The sequence below is a fragment of the Parus major genome, chromosome 4A (assembly GCF_001522545.3).
Source record: "Parus major isolate Abel chromosome 4A, Parus_major1.1, whole genome shotgun sequence".
In the NCBI taxonomy this organism is placed as follows: Eukaryota; Metazoa; Chordata; class Aves; order Passeriformes; family Paridae; genus Parus; species Parus major.
This window is the reverse complement of record NC_031772.1, coordinates 4,670,129-4,687,282: the sequence shown is the minus strand read 5'-3', so window position 1 is coordinate 4,687,282 and position 17,154 is coordinate 4,670,129. Positions and strand designations below refer to the sequence as shown.

The 17,154-nt window shown below is 42.6% G+C and overlaps 1 long non-coding RNA gene across 8 annotated transcripts in view; it reads right to left on the bottom strand.

Annotated features, from left to right (window-relative positions):
* LOC107203962 overlaps positions 1-17,154 on the bottom strand; it is an 87,360-nt gene that overhangs the window by 28,820 nt on the left and 41,386 nt on the right. For 5 of the 8 annotated variants that reach the window (XR_004497288.1, XR_001521419.2, XR_004497287.1 and 2 more), the window contains 2 exons: positions 8,184-8,283; positions 6,493-6,582 (listed from right to left, as the gene is read on the bottom strand). This is a non-coding gene — a long non-coding RNA (uncharacterized LOC107203962). Of the gene's footprint in view, positions 1-6,492; positions 6,583-8,173; positions 8,302-17,154 lie in introns of all 8 variants that reach the window. The other 3 variants (XR_004497290.1, XR_001521421.2, XR_004497289.1) reach the window with 3 other exon arrangements.

Sequence of the window (17,154 nt, the reverse complement as noted above, 5' to 3'; positions counted from 1 at the left end):
TGGATGGATGGATGGATGGGATGGATGGATGGGTGGATGGGATGGATGGGTGGATGGGATGGATGGGGTGGGTGGGATGGATGGGATGGATGGATGGATGGATGGGTGGATGGATGGGATGGATGGGATGGATGGGTGGATGAGTGGATGGATGGATGGATGGATGGATGGGATGGATGGGTGGGTGGACGGGTGGGTGGATGGATGGATGGGTGGATGGATGGGTGGATGGGTGGGATGGATGGGTGGATGGGATGGATGGATGGATGGGTGGATGGATGGATAAAACCTGCCTATTTTTGGCCAGTCCTGTGTATTTTCCTGTACTTTTCCACAATCATAAATCAAATGGGCTCCTTCAATCCCTGCTCTGAGCTGTGCTCCAGCACAAGCTGAGGATGAAGTGGGGCAGGGAAAGGCAGGTGAGCGCAGACCCAGCACTTGGGAAGAGACCTCCTCACCAACCCTGCCAAACCAATGCTGCACTGAGATAAATGTGCACCATTCCCTGCATATAAAATCTGCATTTCTTTTTTATTTGCACTGGAAATCCTGTCTCAAGCCTGTGGCTGGGATTGGGGTGGTGTGTGCTCATCTCGTATTGCTTGCGGCCAGTTAGAAAAATCACATAATCCACCGCAGGTTTAAAACATAATTTAAACCTGCCAAGTCTCATAACTTCCAAGAAGGCAAACTCACCATAAAAAAAAAATGGTTTCCACTTACTTGATTTTATATTCAGATCTCTGGCACAGGGGCCTGCCACCAAAGAAGCCTTTTATGCAAGCACATAATCAACGGAAGCCTTCATTTTCACTGTGGTTGGATTTAATGTGATAATGAATATTCCAGTGTCAGCTCTGGGTAAACGGATGGGGTTTCACCTCAGATTCCCCCCTTTCAATATCTCACACAGGCACACACTTGCTGAGTGGTAAATAATTTAGCAGCACCAGCAGAAGGACACCTGAGATGTGTTCCCTGAATCCGCCTTGCTCGTGTCCTGCCCGGTGTTCCTGCTCTTGTAAACAGCAGCCGTGGAAGAGCTTTATTACCTATTTATATCTGGCCCTCACAAAGGAGAACTCTTGGAAAAACGCATGATTTCAGCCAGCTGCCTGTGGAAAAATCTCCCTTGGGTGGCCCGTGGGCACCCGGGAAGCTCCGTGGGTCCAGCACACAGTTCCGGGCAGAGAAGTTTGGTGGTGCATCCCAGACCATGCCAGCCATGAGGGATGCACATTCCCTAATTAGCAGCATTTATTTTTATTGTCATGTGCAGAGCTACAGCTGATATTTCACATTCACTTGAGAGTCTCTCTGCAGTTTGCAAACATTTATCCACCCCATACGAGGCGAATTCTTTCATGCTCATTTTCCAGACCCAGAATGTGGCGAAATTAATGTTACTGTGAAACCCTTCCCTTCCAAATTCCTCTGTTTGTCCCCAGATTTAACCCTTATTACCCAGCCAGACCTGCCTGGGGGGCAGATTTCTAACATAATTGTTAGGGATCTGCTCTTTCTTTGGGCTTCTCACCTATTTCCCAGTCATTGGCTGATGTTTCTTCCTCTCTTTTTTGCCAGTTTCAAGTTTCCATTCCGACACCAAATGCTTCCCTCTTTTCCTACTGCTGTTAACACGAGGCAGATCAAACAAACACAAAAGTGTTTTCTCAAAAAATAATCATTAAGCGTATCTTGGAGTTTGGTTCCAGTGACAGCTGAATATTTGTTTCATTAATAAGTCATTTGCAATTAATTCCTGGAGTCATTTCTAAAAGAACATTGTGATGTTTCCATGGTTTTAAAGTGGCAAAACACCAGTCATTCTTTGACAAAATTTCAGTGCAAAGTGCTCAAAGGCATCCACTGGAAAAATCCAGCCTCCAGTGAGGAGGGTCCCTGTGATGTGGGAATGTGGCTCCCGTTAGTGGTGAGGAACCTCTCATGACATCCAAATACCTGCAGGATTTAAAGTTTGGATTTCAGGTGCACGGCTGCTCATGCTGCTCCATTCAAATGATTAGTAATGAAATTACTACTCACTACTGTTATATAGTAACTACAGAACTATTACAACCTTTATCATAGTTAAGGGGTTTTTTATATTTAAGGCTCACAAACAATTTCCCTATGCTGGAAACATAACAAAATCTCCAATACAAATGGTTCAATGCTCTCTTTTCAATCAAAAGGCTGGATGAGTGTTCAAAAATGATTTTTGTTCATCCTGCCTTCTGAAACTGAAGATGCTCCAGCTCACAAAGGTTCCTGAGGCTCTAAAATCACACCAGGATGAGCATCTCTCCTTGGAGACCCAAGGGGATCCATCCTCAGCCTACCAAAGTCACCTTCTGCTGGGGATGGAACAGGCACCATTTGCATCGATGTTTCATTAAGCATTAAATAACAATTTGCCATCTTTCCCAGTGTTCTTTCTAACCTTACAAACTGGCACGATTTGGGAATAAAGAGTGCAAGAAAGTGTCTCTAATCCTGGGCATCAGCTCCACTTTGACTCTAAACCCCGAGTCCTGACACGTGACCAGCAAAGATGAAGGACATTTCTAAGCCATAGGAACAATTACAATTGTTGTCATCTCACCTTGTCAATAACCTTCCCCCAAAATTACAGGTTAGAGAGGTGTCTGTAATCATTAACAGCCTGGAGGAGAAGCACATTACCAAAACAACAAACCTCTAATCAACAGAGTGGGAGCAGTGCAGAAGAGAAAAATAACTCCTTAACGAGCCAGATGCAATATTTTATTTTTTAAATTTAAAGATCTTACTCAGTACATATAGTTACCACCCCACAGTGGCAAAATTGACATGTTGGAAAAAGTGAACATCATAAATTTCTGCCTACTTGGGAATGTAATTTGCTGGAATTACACTTTTAGAGGGAAGTGCTTGCAGGTTTTCATATTCAGCAGGAAGAGGACTAAATCTGTCCACAAACTGACACAGCTCTAAAGTGACACAGAGAACTGGCAAAAAAAAAAAATTGCCAAATATTTGGTTTGCAATCAAAAATTAAGACAAAATATTTTTAAAACTTAAAAATGCCCACTCTCAAGCATCTTAATGGAGATGAATAGATAAACTTGGGGTCTGGAAATCAAATTTCTAGGCCCACTCACAAAAATCTTCAAGTGGAAAGGTTTTTACTTAGTCATGAAAATCAGGTTAAAATGAAACTTTAAAATGTTATTGCAATGTCATAACTTATGGGCTAAAAAATTAATAAAGTTGGATAAGAGAATCTATAAAATATCCAGTAAGAAAAAATGGAAACAATCAATTTTGCACCTTCCATCAATACCCCAGGAGTTGCAACACAACTCTTTCTATGGTAAGATGTGACTTTGTCTTGAATGCAATTTGCAATCTATTAACTTGATCCAGTTTTCACTGAAGGAAGTGAAAAGATTACCATTGACTCCAGTGAAAGCTGGATTAGACTCTGTTCACATTCACAGTGGGGAGGAAAAAAAACCCTTAATGATTATTTATGCCAGAAATTCCAGTGTAAAAAGCAAAACTGGTGCAAACGGGTTGAAGAATTTGAAGAGAAAAATGAGCACAGTTGATATAAAATATAATTCCACTAAAAAGTAGAAGATTACTAATTACTCTGAATACGCTTACAGAGAAGCTATAGATGTAATTAAATGGCACAAATATACTTTGAAATCCAATTATAGCAATGGAGCAATGATTGCACAGTTGCATGAAGAGTTAAAATAAAATATGATAGCAGATAAATGGGTATATTAGAAAGGCATTATTAGATTTCCTTGCATTTATCCACCACTGAGTGCCACCAACCCTTCAAGCCAGGGACAAATAGGAGAAAACAGATAGAGGAGAGAGATTGAGTTCTGCTAAATATAGACAGCAACAACTGAGATATTTCTTCTAAAAAAGATAACAGGAGAGATACCAGCGACCAATACATGACATACAACAAATCAAAATCCTGAGTCTTATTCACAGTCCTGCAGCTCCACCAGAATTATCAACTTTTGTAAACACCAAACCATAAAAGGAGCAAAACTCAAAAAGGATTTAGTGCAGGAAGTCGAAAAATCTCCAAGAGAACACAATATACCAATAAAGAGCCAATTATTGCACTATCAATATTCGGCAGTGGACTATCAGGGCAAAGCTATGCAGATTCCATTAGGAAAAAATACAGCCATGCCTATCCTTTGGCAGGAGAACATTACTTAGAGATGGGAAGAGGGACCTGCACTTTATTTGTGGGTTTAAATAATAATTTGATACTTTACCCATTATGTTGAGGAATTCACGTTTAGAGGAAACAAACACATGTCCCTTTCTGATTTAAAACAAAGTCAGTTCTTGCTCTGCTTTCTCGTGTCCTTGGAATTCACATTGCCTTAAAATATATGGATATTTATGGAATGCAAAAGGTATTTATAGTGTATTCAAGGTTTGCCAACTTTTGAAATCCAAGGGAAATATTCACCAATTCCCAGGAACTTGCTCATCTCTCTTACAACCTTACCCGGTTTTAAAATTGCAACATAAACCAGGCACAACTTGCAAGAGGTTTTTTGTGAAGATTTCTCTCTGGTGAATTGGTAAATGCTTCTTTGGGAGTTTCCCCATTAATAAACACCTGCAATCAGCCCTATTTCTCAGTTTACCCCCATTTTGGAGTCACAGGGAGAGGGCACATAAGGGGTTTTCTTTTGTGAGGTCACACAGACTATGTCTGCCTCTCCCCAGGTACAAGTTGGGCTATTAACTTAATCAAAGAGGGGGAAAAAGAATGGAAATAACCCCTAAAAATACTCTCTTATTCTGCTTTTGCTGCAACACTACAAACAGAACCATCCACATGTTCAGCTCTGCCTTGGCTAAGCAAATCTCATAAATGTCTGAATTTCCCATTATGGCCATGATTTCTAGAGGGAGATGAAATCTTTACCTCTCTCTAAATTGATGGGAGTCTCCCTCCTCCTTTCAGATGCCAGAATATGGAAGTAGAAGACTCTCCCTCTGAAGGCTGTATTTTATAATACTCTGATGAGATGCCTTTTGATTTAGGGTTGGCATGAAGGAAGAAAAAAAACCCTGTGGAGTCTGCCAGCTCATCTAACCCAACTTTAATCACTTACTGTGTAGACAGCTATATCTGAGCCACTCATCTAAAATCCCTTTAAAGTCAATGGTGAGAAATAGATGTTTTTAGGATGCAATTAATTGATTGGAAGGAAGAGGGATCTATCACATATGGAAAAGAATTATGGCCCAAAGGGTTCTGCTTTTCCTCATTTGCTTTAGAGCAGTTCACACATCTGCATTTGAACAGTCACCCAGGACAGGTGAGAAGAATATCTCCAACCACTATTAACAAATCTCTCTTGGTGTTTTTTAATCTATTTTCCTGTTCCCTTCCTTTCTGTTCCCACACACCATCTCTCCTGAGATATCACTTCAATTTTTTGCATTACAAGCCCATTAACCCCTCAAAAAAGTGGGTTCATCCATCTGATGCTGATGAAAACTTTTGGATCACACACTGACGTCAGAAGAACTGATCCATCAGGTTTTAAAAAGACACTAATGGATGTTTTCATGTCAATTGTCACAGAAATATTTGGAATAAGACAAATAAAAAAAAAGCTTCCTACAGTTGTGCCACTCCCCAAAGTGCTCTTCAGCTCCCAGGACTATGGGTGGTCACCACCAAAAACTTATGGTGGATACAGAGAGTTTAAGGAGCTGGGCAGAGAATTTTCATGGAAACAAAGAAAAATATTCCCCCTCAAGAAGATGTGGCACACCTATCACCATGAACACAAAGCAAACTTCTGGGGAAGCAAAATTAATAAATTTCCCTTCATCAAGCGAGACCCAAAGGAGACAACTCAAAACAAGTTTTGCCAGACTTGAATATTGTGGAGCCCCCCCAAAAAACCCTTTCCTTTTGCTGCTCTACCACCCAAAGCACAACCCTGCTCTGCAATTTTGCTCAGCTCTGACAAGCTGGTGAACCAGAGCCTATTTCCTCTCACCCACCAAAGAGCACCATTGTGCTGCAGGTCTTTGAGGAATCTGCTGCTCACTCTGACATAAGGGAGTAAGTTTTGTTTCATGTTTCCCTCATTCTGGGCATTCATCTTCAAAGTGCCTCACACGCAACTGGGGAGCCTCAGAAGCCTATCAGGGGCAATTCAAAGAGCTTTGCACAGAGCAGGAGGGGGCTCCTGTTCAAAGCTGCAGCTTTGCATCCGCCAGAGAGGAGCAGATTCAAACCCAAAGAGGTCACTTCACCTACCTGTAGTGGGATCTCATATTCAGAAGACTCTGACTAAAAATAAGGGATATTTAGCCAGTGTGATAACTGAAACCCTCGAGGCGATGCTCTTTCTCTCTCCCTCACACACAGAGCAATGTCTCCTTTAGAGAAAAGCTCAAAACTCTGGGAGACATAATGGCCTCCAGAAAACTTACTCAGGAATTAGCTCCAGCTGGAGCATCCTCCTGGTTTGAGCACAAAAGTTTCCAACGAGCTGGACCACCACAGACCTCTGCTCAAACTCCCTGAAACAAAGAAACTCCAGTAAACACTTGCTCAAATAAAGCATGGAGTGGCAAAATCACTGATTTCTTTCAATTACCCAGTTTAATGAAATAGAGAGGAAATGTTTTGCTTGGTTCAGAAATTCCCATGATCAGAGCTGGAAAGCCCTGGATAACATAAGGGCTCTGCTTGGATGGGCACTGTCTGAACACAGAGTAATTCAGAGCTGCTTGCCCCAGAATTTATCATTTTCATAGGAAATAAAGGAAAGCACAGAAGAAAATACTGTTGTCTGAAATTTATACATGGAGAGCTGAGACAAGGGGAGGTGCAGGTTCAGGTAGAGGTGTTTAATATCATTGATAGGGGTAAGAAAAATCAGAAATGGATTAAGAGAAAGAGAAGCATAATGGTTTTATGGATTATCTGCAGAGTCTTTGTACCAGGCACTTGATATTTTTAAGAACAATTTAGATTAAATCACTGTAACACCTGATTTTATGAGATGTAGCAGCTCTGCACCTGCAAGGGAATCTCCTATTTGCTACTGGGAGAGGGCAGTGGCATCTCTGGGATTTAACCCCACTGTGCTGAATCTCCCTGCTCCCACTCCCATCACACACCTGATTGTGGCCACATCCCTCCTCTTCCAACATCCACACCACAGCCACAAATCCCCCCTCTGCAGTTTCTCCCACCTGCAATAGTCCCTCAGTTTTTGTTGTCTCCAAGGAATTTTTTCTCTTTTTTTAAATACTAGATTAAAATGCACATCCATCCTGCACCACTTTCTCAGCCTCCTCTTATTCACACTTTATTTTTATTAAAAGCTGTAAAGCCTTTGGGACAGCCTGTGCCTGAATGGCACTTCACAGATGCACTTGCATTACTCCCCATATCAAGTTTTCCTTTTTATTAGAAGTCTCTGGGTTTGTTTTCCTTTTAACCTCAATTTAAACATCCCCTCCATTGCCATGCTTCATTTTGCTGCAGTGCTGACTGTGGTGTTTCAGGTTCACTGTGCTCCCTCTGCATTTGGGTTATAACAGCAGGCCAAGATGGATCATAAACTTTATGTCTGATTCTGCCTCTTACGTAACATTTGTGGAGTTTTTCCCATTTTTCTACTTAGGAAATGCATTATTCCTTTAAAGCACCTGATCAAGTATACTGGGATCTGTGACAAAGGCCTAAAATTTAATTTAATTGCCAAATTCCTCTTGTGCTGCACATAGCCTGGTACAGCCCAGTTTGGACAAGGCATCTCTCCAGAAAAGCTGAGCATTTTGAGGCCGTTTCACACCATAAGGAACACACACAGTGCTCAAACCTGCTCTCAGAAGGTTTCTTACCCTGCTCTTGCACCGTGTTTCCCTTTGTCCATGTTTTATCCTCACTCCCATTGCTCTTGCACTGACCTCACCTGGAGCAAGGAGGCTGCAAGACCTCTGTGGCTCTTTGCTGAAAGAGCAATTGATTTATGCCCCAAATGTTTCCCTGGTCGTAAAACAGCAAAAAATGTACAAACGAAGAGCCTCACACTATTTTTCTTCCTGCTGTGTGCAATCAACCCAGAAAGTCTCTCTTGCTCCCAAAGAACCTACAAATTACCTCAGCATACCTGAGCCACCAGCAGCAACAGACATTGGGAATATTTTCCCCCATTTGTTCTCCTGCTGAGCTCCTCCACAGGTGTGGGATGCTGCCTGCTTCCACAATGCCTGGTTGGAAACAAAAATCTGCATGTGAATGAAACACGAAACCTTTGCCACCAAAATATGTGAATAATTTTTAAAAGAACTTCACATCCCTTCAGATATTGCAGAGTTGACCCCATCTGTCTGTGGAGTCTGAAAGGGAAATAGATTTAACACAGCCAAGAAATAATCACGGGAAAGCATTTTGGATTCAGCCAAGGATGAAGTAAGGCAGTCTATTTTCTTCAAAGCAAGCTGAGGCCACTGCTCACTACATTCAAATACATCAATTATAGAGAGCTTTAATGGAAAAGGATTAAAAAGTACAAAGGTAAAACAAACAGCATCACTGCAGTGTCCAGGAGGATGAAACAGCTTCCTTCTGTGGTGGGTGTGATTACAGAATTGCTAAAAAAAGAAAGGGAGGGGAAATGGAAAAAAAGGTTTTGTGTACCTTGACCAGAATTGCTGTGACAGTGACAAGCCCAGGACACTGCAGCATGTGCATCGTGGAATTCAGTCCCTATGCCCCAATCTCACTGCCAGTGCTCAGATCTGAACTCCAGTTCTGTATTTCCTCTTTCCTTCTAGCCAGGTACATTATTTCATCAATGCCAATACATTATCTCAGCATTGCAAAGCTTTAGGTAAGGTTATTTTTCCTTAAGTCTCTTCAAACTGTCCCAGGCCATTGCAGACTGTTTCTTCCAGTCTACTTCTATCCACATTCTCATTTCCAAGGTCTGAGCTATTCAGCTTCATCTTCCTTAAAAGTTTGGTATTGAGTTTTTTCATATGCCTAATTTGGGCTTAATTCGAGCCTGGGGTAAATCGTTACAACTCAGATGAAGTCAATAGGAGCACAGTGACTTACATCAGCTTTGTGTCAGTAAATACTGACAAGATTGATCTCAAACTTTTTCAGAACAAAAGATTTCTGAAGATGGATTAAACAACATAAATGCTGAGCTGTTTTGCCAGACTGCAAATGGCATAACACAAGCTTTGTGTGACATCTCTGAATTATCCCTTCGTGGTAATGTTGACATTACATGGTATTGACTCATGGAAGAAGCTTAAATACCCTTTTAAGTTTTCAAGACTCTTTGACAAAGCACTATTTCATTAACAAAATGTTAATGGAATCCAGGAAGCCTGAGTCTCCAGAAGAGCCTGCTGGCTGGCCAGGGGGTGTGGCAGCACACAGCAAAGCAATCCTGATTTTCAGACAACAGGAAAGAAAGCATTTCATGCAGGGCACTCACTGGCTGAGCAAGGAGGACCCGAGGGCACTTCCACAACCCTTCACTGAAGAACTACCACACCTTCTGCTGGAGAAGGTCAAAATAGCACAAATTAGAAATGCATCACACAGAGTGAACTGGCAGAGACAGCAGGGTTGGCATCAGCTTGGAGAAAAAGCTTTTTGCTGAGAAAAAGAGAAAAGCCTGGAGAGCATTGCCATGGGGCTCACCTGCTCTGGGCTCACCTTTGGGAACAGTGTACTTATGTGCCTACAGATAGAATTGTTGGTTCATCCTGCTAATGACAGAACCAATTAGGTTGGAAAAGGCCTCTAAGACCATCAAGTCCATCTGTTAATGACACAATGGCTCTCAGGTAAGCAGAGGGTTTATATTTGGTGGATTTGCTGCTAGGAACAGGTCTTGGCTTTCAGGTTCTTGACCCAGCCCAGAGCAGGGGCTTGGTGGGAGGCAGAGGCAGCACAGCTGGCACAGGGGTCCCCTGTGACCCCCAGGACCACGGGGGAGGCACCACTGCCCCAGTGAGGAGCACTGGCTCTCACCCCAGCCAGAACCTCCCACCTGTGAGGAGCAGGGAGCAGACTCTTTCCTTTAGAGAGCAGTAGATTATTTATAACAACCACTCACAGATCTTTATATGCATAAACCTGGAATTATCTGTAATGCTGCTCAGGACAGAACCATGCTCCCAGCACCTTCCCAACACTGAACTCTCTACAGAAACCCTTTCTTAGTCAAAGGAAAGGTGACAGACCTTCTCAAGAGCAAAGCTTTTCGCACACTGAGTACTCAGATTTTCAAGCTTAAGTTTAATTTTTAAGGTCTTAAGCCATTTTACATAAAGCAGTTGCTTTATGTAATAAGGGAAGTCATAATTAACCAAAAAGATTGGAAGGGATGGGCAGAGAAACACTAAACCTCTCTCCACTTGACAGTATTTTGTACAGCAACAGCACATTTCCTCCCAATGGTTCTTTTTATCTTCTCCATGGCCTCACATAAAGCAACAAGTGCAAGAGAATAATGTAAAAAAAAAAAAAAAGAAATAATTAAAAGTTCAGTGCATAAATGCAACACTTGACTGAGGCACTCAAGGGCCACCTTGCTGCCTGAGACCACTTCTTTTTAATTGTTTGTATTTCAATTTGATAAAATTCACAGTAGCAAAGATAACTTTGCCTGACTTGCAGTAGAAGCCATGATGAGAAGCTGATGGGAAGGGGGGGAGGTCTCTGAGATCTTTGTGTGCAGTTTATTAAAAATAAAGAAATTAACACAGATAACAGACTCCTCAAACGTGGCAGGGCTGTGGAACACAGCTGCACTCGGGCCCTGGTGGTGGGATTAAGGGGGAAGCAACCCAGGTGTTAATGAGGGGGGAGCCTCATGGGACTGCACTCTAGCCTGTCACCACCTCCAGCACGGACCAGGGATTAAAAAGGAAGATAAAGATCCTCTGACACATCTGAATGATGGACAAAGGGCTCATTCCCTGGCTGAAAAAAGGCACTTTGGGGAAATAGCAAAGGTTATTGTCCCCAACTCCTATGTAACCAAGTGTGTGAAGTGATGGTGATGGTCCCTCCTGTCCCCAGGTTAATACACCTCACCCCTGTGGGTTTGTTGGCTTGAATTTGACAAATGGCCTGTGCCTTGAGAGGTGAACAAGCACAACATCAGCAGTCTGATGCCCCAACAAGAAGACAAAAGCTCTTGCAGCAAGGCAAGGTTTTGTGCCAGGAGATGATTCATTTTTCCAAGTGCCTTGCTGCTCTCCAAAGGAGAGGAGGAAAGCTGCACTGCCTGAGGGCTGCCTGGCTGCGCTGCACCGATGCCAAGGAATCTGAAAATCCTCTGCTCTGGGGATTTGCTCCAGCACAAGGCAATCCCACCTCTCAATTCACCACCAAAACACAAGAGAAAAGTGCCCAGAGCACAGCCCTGGCAGGCAAACCAGCTCCCAGTCTGCCCTCCAAAACCCTCCAGCTAAGAGACTTTCCTCAAATACTTGATGTAACTAAACTGGAAATCAAAGACTGAGGCTCTTCAAAGATAACCAAATAAAGTCCTGGATGGCTGCCTTGGTGGTAATGGCCATGTCAGAGCTCAGCCTCTGCCCTGGATGAGCACAGCCCGTGAGCAGAGGAGCCAGGTGAGCTTCCAGTGCTCCATAGCCCTACCAGTGTGGAAATTCAATAACTTATTAAAAGAGAAAGGGAGAACACACTGAGAATTCCTCCAAGTTTTCTTGGATAATACCAAAGGTTTCAGTATAAAACAATTTAAAGTACTTTTAGAAAAATTAAAATTCAAAGGAATTCAAGGGAGAAAGACATTTTGATCTTGACTGCAAAGTGTGGCACTTGCTCAAGGACACTGAACTTCGTGATCTCTCCGGGGTCGCGAATTTTCCACATGAATTAACAGACGTCCTTTGAGCCACAGAGACCAAGCAGGATTTTTATCCCAGCTGAAGATCTGCCCCACGATGTTCACATCCCATTGCCAGGAAAGCATCTCCCACCCTCCAGATAGCCTTGGTCAGAGCCCTCTGTGAATAAGCACTTTATAATGTGAGACACTTGCTGTGCAGTGGGTCACTGGCAGCGGGGTTGAGAAAGGGACATTCACATCTGAAGTCACAAATCTCCACAGTCAACGCTGAAAAAATTAGCTCTGTCTCAAAGGCTCTTACAGACCTAAGAGAATCAACATGCTCAGAGAACACATTGCTGCAGTGTGTTAGCAAAGGTTAGGGAAAGCTGGAAACCCTCAGGTTTTGGAAATCAATCTGTGCACGGCACAAAAGTTTCTCTCCTTCCAAACCTGAGACAAACACAGGTTGTGTCTGTTGTAGTCTCAGAAAAACCTGTCATCAAAATCTCTCCTTCTCATTTGAGCAGGACAACAGCACCAGAGGCACAAAGACAACTGGAAGGCAGCAGTTCTGCAGAAGGGGCATTTTACTTCTAAAACTCATTTTTAAAGTACTTCCTTTTAAAGTAAAACTCCTTTTTGCTTCTAAAACTGTGTGCCCCTTGTGATTGCACACATTCCTGTCCATTCTCTACACCTGCACCCATTATTTTCCTTCAGCCTCCACATTTAACCACAAGTGCTGTGACCATAAATTAAAAAAAACAAACACTTAAAAAACCCCCACAAACAGCAAACTCAACAACATTTACAATTTCAATAATATAAAACTCACTAGACACAACTGGCACCACACAGGAGGATTTTTCTTTCCCAGTCCTAGGAAGGAGTTTAGCTGAACAGAGTTTAACTTAACTGAGCTGGACTTTTTCCCACCCTCCTTCCTGTTACTCAGGTGCCTCTCTCCAACTGTTCCTCCAGGAAAACATTCATCCATCCAGAAGGAAAACACCTGTGTAGTACCAGGCACTGAGGTGAGAAGGTATTTACTATCTCTGAAAGATAATTTTAGGAATCAGCCCCTTTTTTTTTTTAAATCTCTGGACAGGTCTTTAAATCAAAGATTAAAGAAGTGAGAAAAGGTTTACAAAAAGTGATAATCCCAGCCCAGACACCTTCCAATCATAAATACTTGTCATTCTTAGCATAATATGCAACCTTCAATATACTGTTGTTTCAGGCACGTTTAGGTACCCTATAGAAATGACTTTATGCTGCTATTATTCCTAAAGAACTTCAGATGGGTTTGGATCCATCATCATTCATCATGTCAGCCCCTCTACGGGTAGTTACACACACTTTGTCTGCTCGGGTTTATCTAATAGCCAGCCTTGGGTTTTATTAATTTCCACTGGTTTGCAGAAACTACAGAGCTCCTACGCTCTTTTATAAATTATCTCTGAACTTGTAATCATTTTCTGTGAAAACCCAGAAGTGCTTTAAAGGTACCTCAGCTCCTCCAGGGCTGCTAATTCCTTAAGAAGGGCATCCCAAAAGCCTGATGTGGTTTGGATTTCTCTGCTGTTTGTTTGCTGGGATTTAAACTTAAGGAGACACATTTTTTTGGGTGCTGCTGGAAAAATGGATTCCCAAGGGCAAAATTTGTGTGGTGGTTTTTCTTTTTCTTGAACGCTCAGCAGTCCGAGCTGAGCTCAAACATTTTACTCATCAATTTTGCATCTGTGGGATTAGAGAGCACCCTGTGGAGGCAGAGAAAAATCTGGATTTCCTCTGCCATGATTGCCCTGCCCAGAGAAGCTGTGGCTGCCCCATCCCTGGAAGTGCCCAAGACCAGGCTGGATGGGACTTGGAGCAGCCTGGGCTAGGGGAAGCTGTCCCTGCCCAGGGGGTGGAACAAGATGATCTTTGAGGTCCCCTTCAATCCAAACCACTTTATTATGGTTCTGTGTCTGAGTAAATAAATTCCTTCATGTACTATTGATATATCTATGAAGACAGATAAAATACCTGCTCATCTATCAGGTATAAATCACATTTTCGATACCCAGGTGGAAGTACAGGGATGTGTTACTTCACTACAATTTTAGTTTCCATACTTTCAGTTGAAATCCCCTCAGTTCACTGCCAAAACCAATCGTTAATTTAACAGTTGTGCTGCAGAGAAAGAAAAGGAAAATAGAACAAATATTTAGTGTGTGTGTATGTGTCTATATATTCAGAATATTGTATATTTCCTCTAGAATGACACTTTATTCTATTTTATAGAGGATTTCTCTGCTCCTCAGTGAGTTTTTGCTCTGTAAAAGCTGTGTAAGAGGCAGGTGGAGATCAGGGCAGGGCCTGGAGCAGAGAAGGAAGGATGCCATGACATCCAGACTCCTGGCCAAGGGCACTGCCACCATCCCATGGCCACACAGGCCCCGTGTGGCTTCCACAGCGTCAGTCCCATGAGCCAAGGCTCCAAAGGAACAGTTCCTGCTCAGGATGGGGACCCCACTGGGCTGGCCTGGGGTCCATGGCCCCCTCAAGCCTCCCCTGGTGCATGTCCAGCCCTCGGCCCGCCTTGGGAGCCTCTGCTGGAGCTCCTCCCTGCCCCGACATCTCCACGGGCACGGAGAGTCCCAGAGGTGCTTCCCACCTCCCAACACTTCCCTTTGGAGCACTCCAGCCACCTGCTCAGCACAGTAAAATAGCCAGCCCATTTAATGAGGCTTCTGGTAAAATCCTCCCTTTGAAGTCCCTCAGACCATGACAGCAATTAACTCCAGACCCATCCTCACTTCTGTTGTTTTACCTCAGATCGTTCAAGATCAACAACATCACTGAGGGTGCAAATTATTTCCCTGCAGAAGCAGTGAGGGAATGTCTCACATCCAGCGGTTCCAAAGTGACCTGACTGCAATCACAGCCACAACGTGGGGGTCCTCCAGTGTCCCTGGGCTCATCCGGGATTTTTTTAATAATGTCCCTTTTGCAGACTGAAGCCTGTAAGGAAATCCATTCTGTTTAAGACTGGCAGCATTTAGGGATGAATCTACTGTGGGTATGGAGAGGGCAGGCAAGGATGGCATCACAGGACACCAAAATACACAAATGGGATCATGAACTGAGGTACCTCTTAATGACACTGTCCCCAAGCACATCCCACTTCAGCATCACGTGTGCATATGGATATTCAAAAGCTTATTTCCACATTGCAAATTGTTTATAACAAGGCACATTAAAAGCAAGTATGACATCAAGTGGACTATAAATAATATAATTTTGAAAAGGAAAAAAGATCTAACTGAAATATTAGTTTCTCCACATTAAAATTGGGAGAAATAATAAATGAGGAAGATAATGAGCAATAGATACACAACCAGAGGTCATTAGTCTAAAATTACCCTTGGAAGAAACCTCTTCAAGGTTTTCTGTTTGCTTTATTTCTGTTTCTGGCTTTTTATTTGCTTTGGGTTTTGTTTTTAAAGCGAGCAAGAATAAGGATAAAAGGAAACTAGTTCCCCACTAAAGGGCCTCCTACGGCCGGAGCGGGAAGACCTGCTGGCTCCAGGAACCTCTGCCAGGGGAGGGGACACACAGCCCCCCAAACGGGGCTCCAGACAATGATCCACACTGGTGGCAACACGGATATCACAGGGGAAACAGCAGAGGATCCAAATCCTTCCCCTGCTCTGCGTCTGAAGACATCCCTACGCCTTGATCCGCTGGCCAAGACCGCGTTTCCCGAACCCCGAGGGCAGAGCACGCCACTCCCCAGTTAAAAAGGCAGGAGAAATGGTCACAACCTGGCATTCTGTGAGAAATCCCAGTATTTTCCCAAGTGCAGAAGATTAAATTTTCTTAAAAGATCTCTGAAAATGTTCCTAAAATGATTCCAGCAAAGTTGAATATGGGAAAGCATTTTATGGAAATGTTCCATTTTAATGAGGTGCAGTGGGAGGCTGAAAATGTTCCAGTTGCCCAATTGGAGCAAAATACGAGGCAAAGCATTCGGAAACAGGAAAACTACACTATAAATCAATCAATAAATAAATGAACAAACAGAAAGAAAACAAGAAGCCTGAACAAACTAAAATATTTCAGCATCATCAAAACAAAACACCTCAACATTATACCAAGAGAGGTGAAAGTCAAATGGTGCATTGGAACATGTTCCCTCTCAAAAATCATTATAATCAATAAAATTCCAATAGGAAATTTCTTTTGTTTTTCAGACTGGGGTTTGGATTCTGAGCTGTTGGAACAGGCTTTGAATCCTTTTCCCCCAAGGAAAATTGCTGCCATCCTGACCTCCTCAGCAAAAGTGATGCAGGAGAATGGAATTGTTACTCATTCTTACTGAAGGAAACCTATGTTTTCTATAAAATTGGTGCTCTTGGCTGATTTCTCAGCAAAAATGCTTTAAGGAGAGGTAAAGCAAAGCTATTGTTACCCAGACTTTCCTCCTGTAAGGACCCATCCTACAGTGCATTTACTGGTATGCTCTGAAATACCATAAATCATTCTGACAACGTGATACTTGTCAAAATAAAGGCATAAAATACATCTTGGAATAAAATCTCCTCAATCATATTTATTTGTTTGCTCGCTGGTGCCATTTGGCTTTTCTCAGTGGGTTTCCCAGTCGTTAGGGGGAATTAGTGAGATTCTGCTGGAAAAACAGCCCCATGTGCATATTCACACACTGAATTTCTGCATCCAGCACTGTGCACTCATTCAAGAGAACTAAAAATAAAGCTTTCAAAGGACACTTCAGCTTTCCTGCTGTATTTTTTTTCCCCCTTTTCCAGCTTTTTTTCCCCATCCCCCTCGCCAAATATTCCACTAATGCTCAACGGTGGCGTGGTTTAAGGGAGTCCTGCATGGAAAGCTCCTTCAGCTGCTTAGCCCAACAGCATAAATTTGATCTCGTAATTAGTATTCAGCTCAGCATCTTGGATAGAAACCAATGTTACAGCCAAGAGGTGGTTTAAATCACATAAATCATAGATCAATGACAGAACTCTAAGCACTGGATAGATTACAAAAGTAAGCTTTAGTTAAAAATAGATTAACCATTTCCCTGCAGGAATTCCTTCAAAAAAGCCCTGAATATAAAACAAATAAAATTAAATCTGATAATTTTTTTTTCCTAATGTATGCATATACTAGATGAATTGTTCTTTCCCCTGACAGTTACACACTGATTAAAGAAATGTGTTAACATGCTATTTCAATGGAAAATATTGTA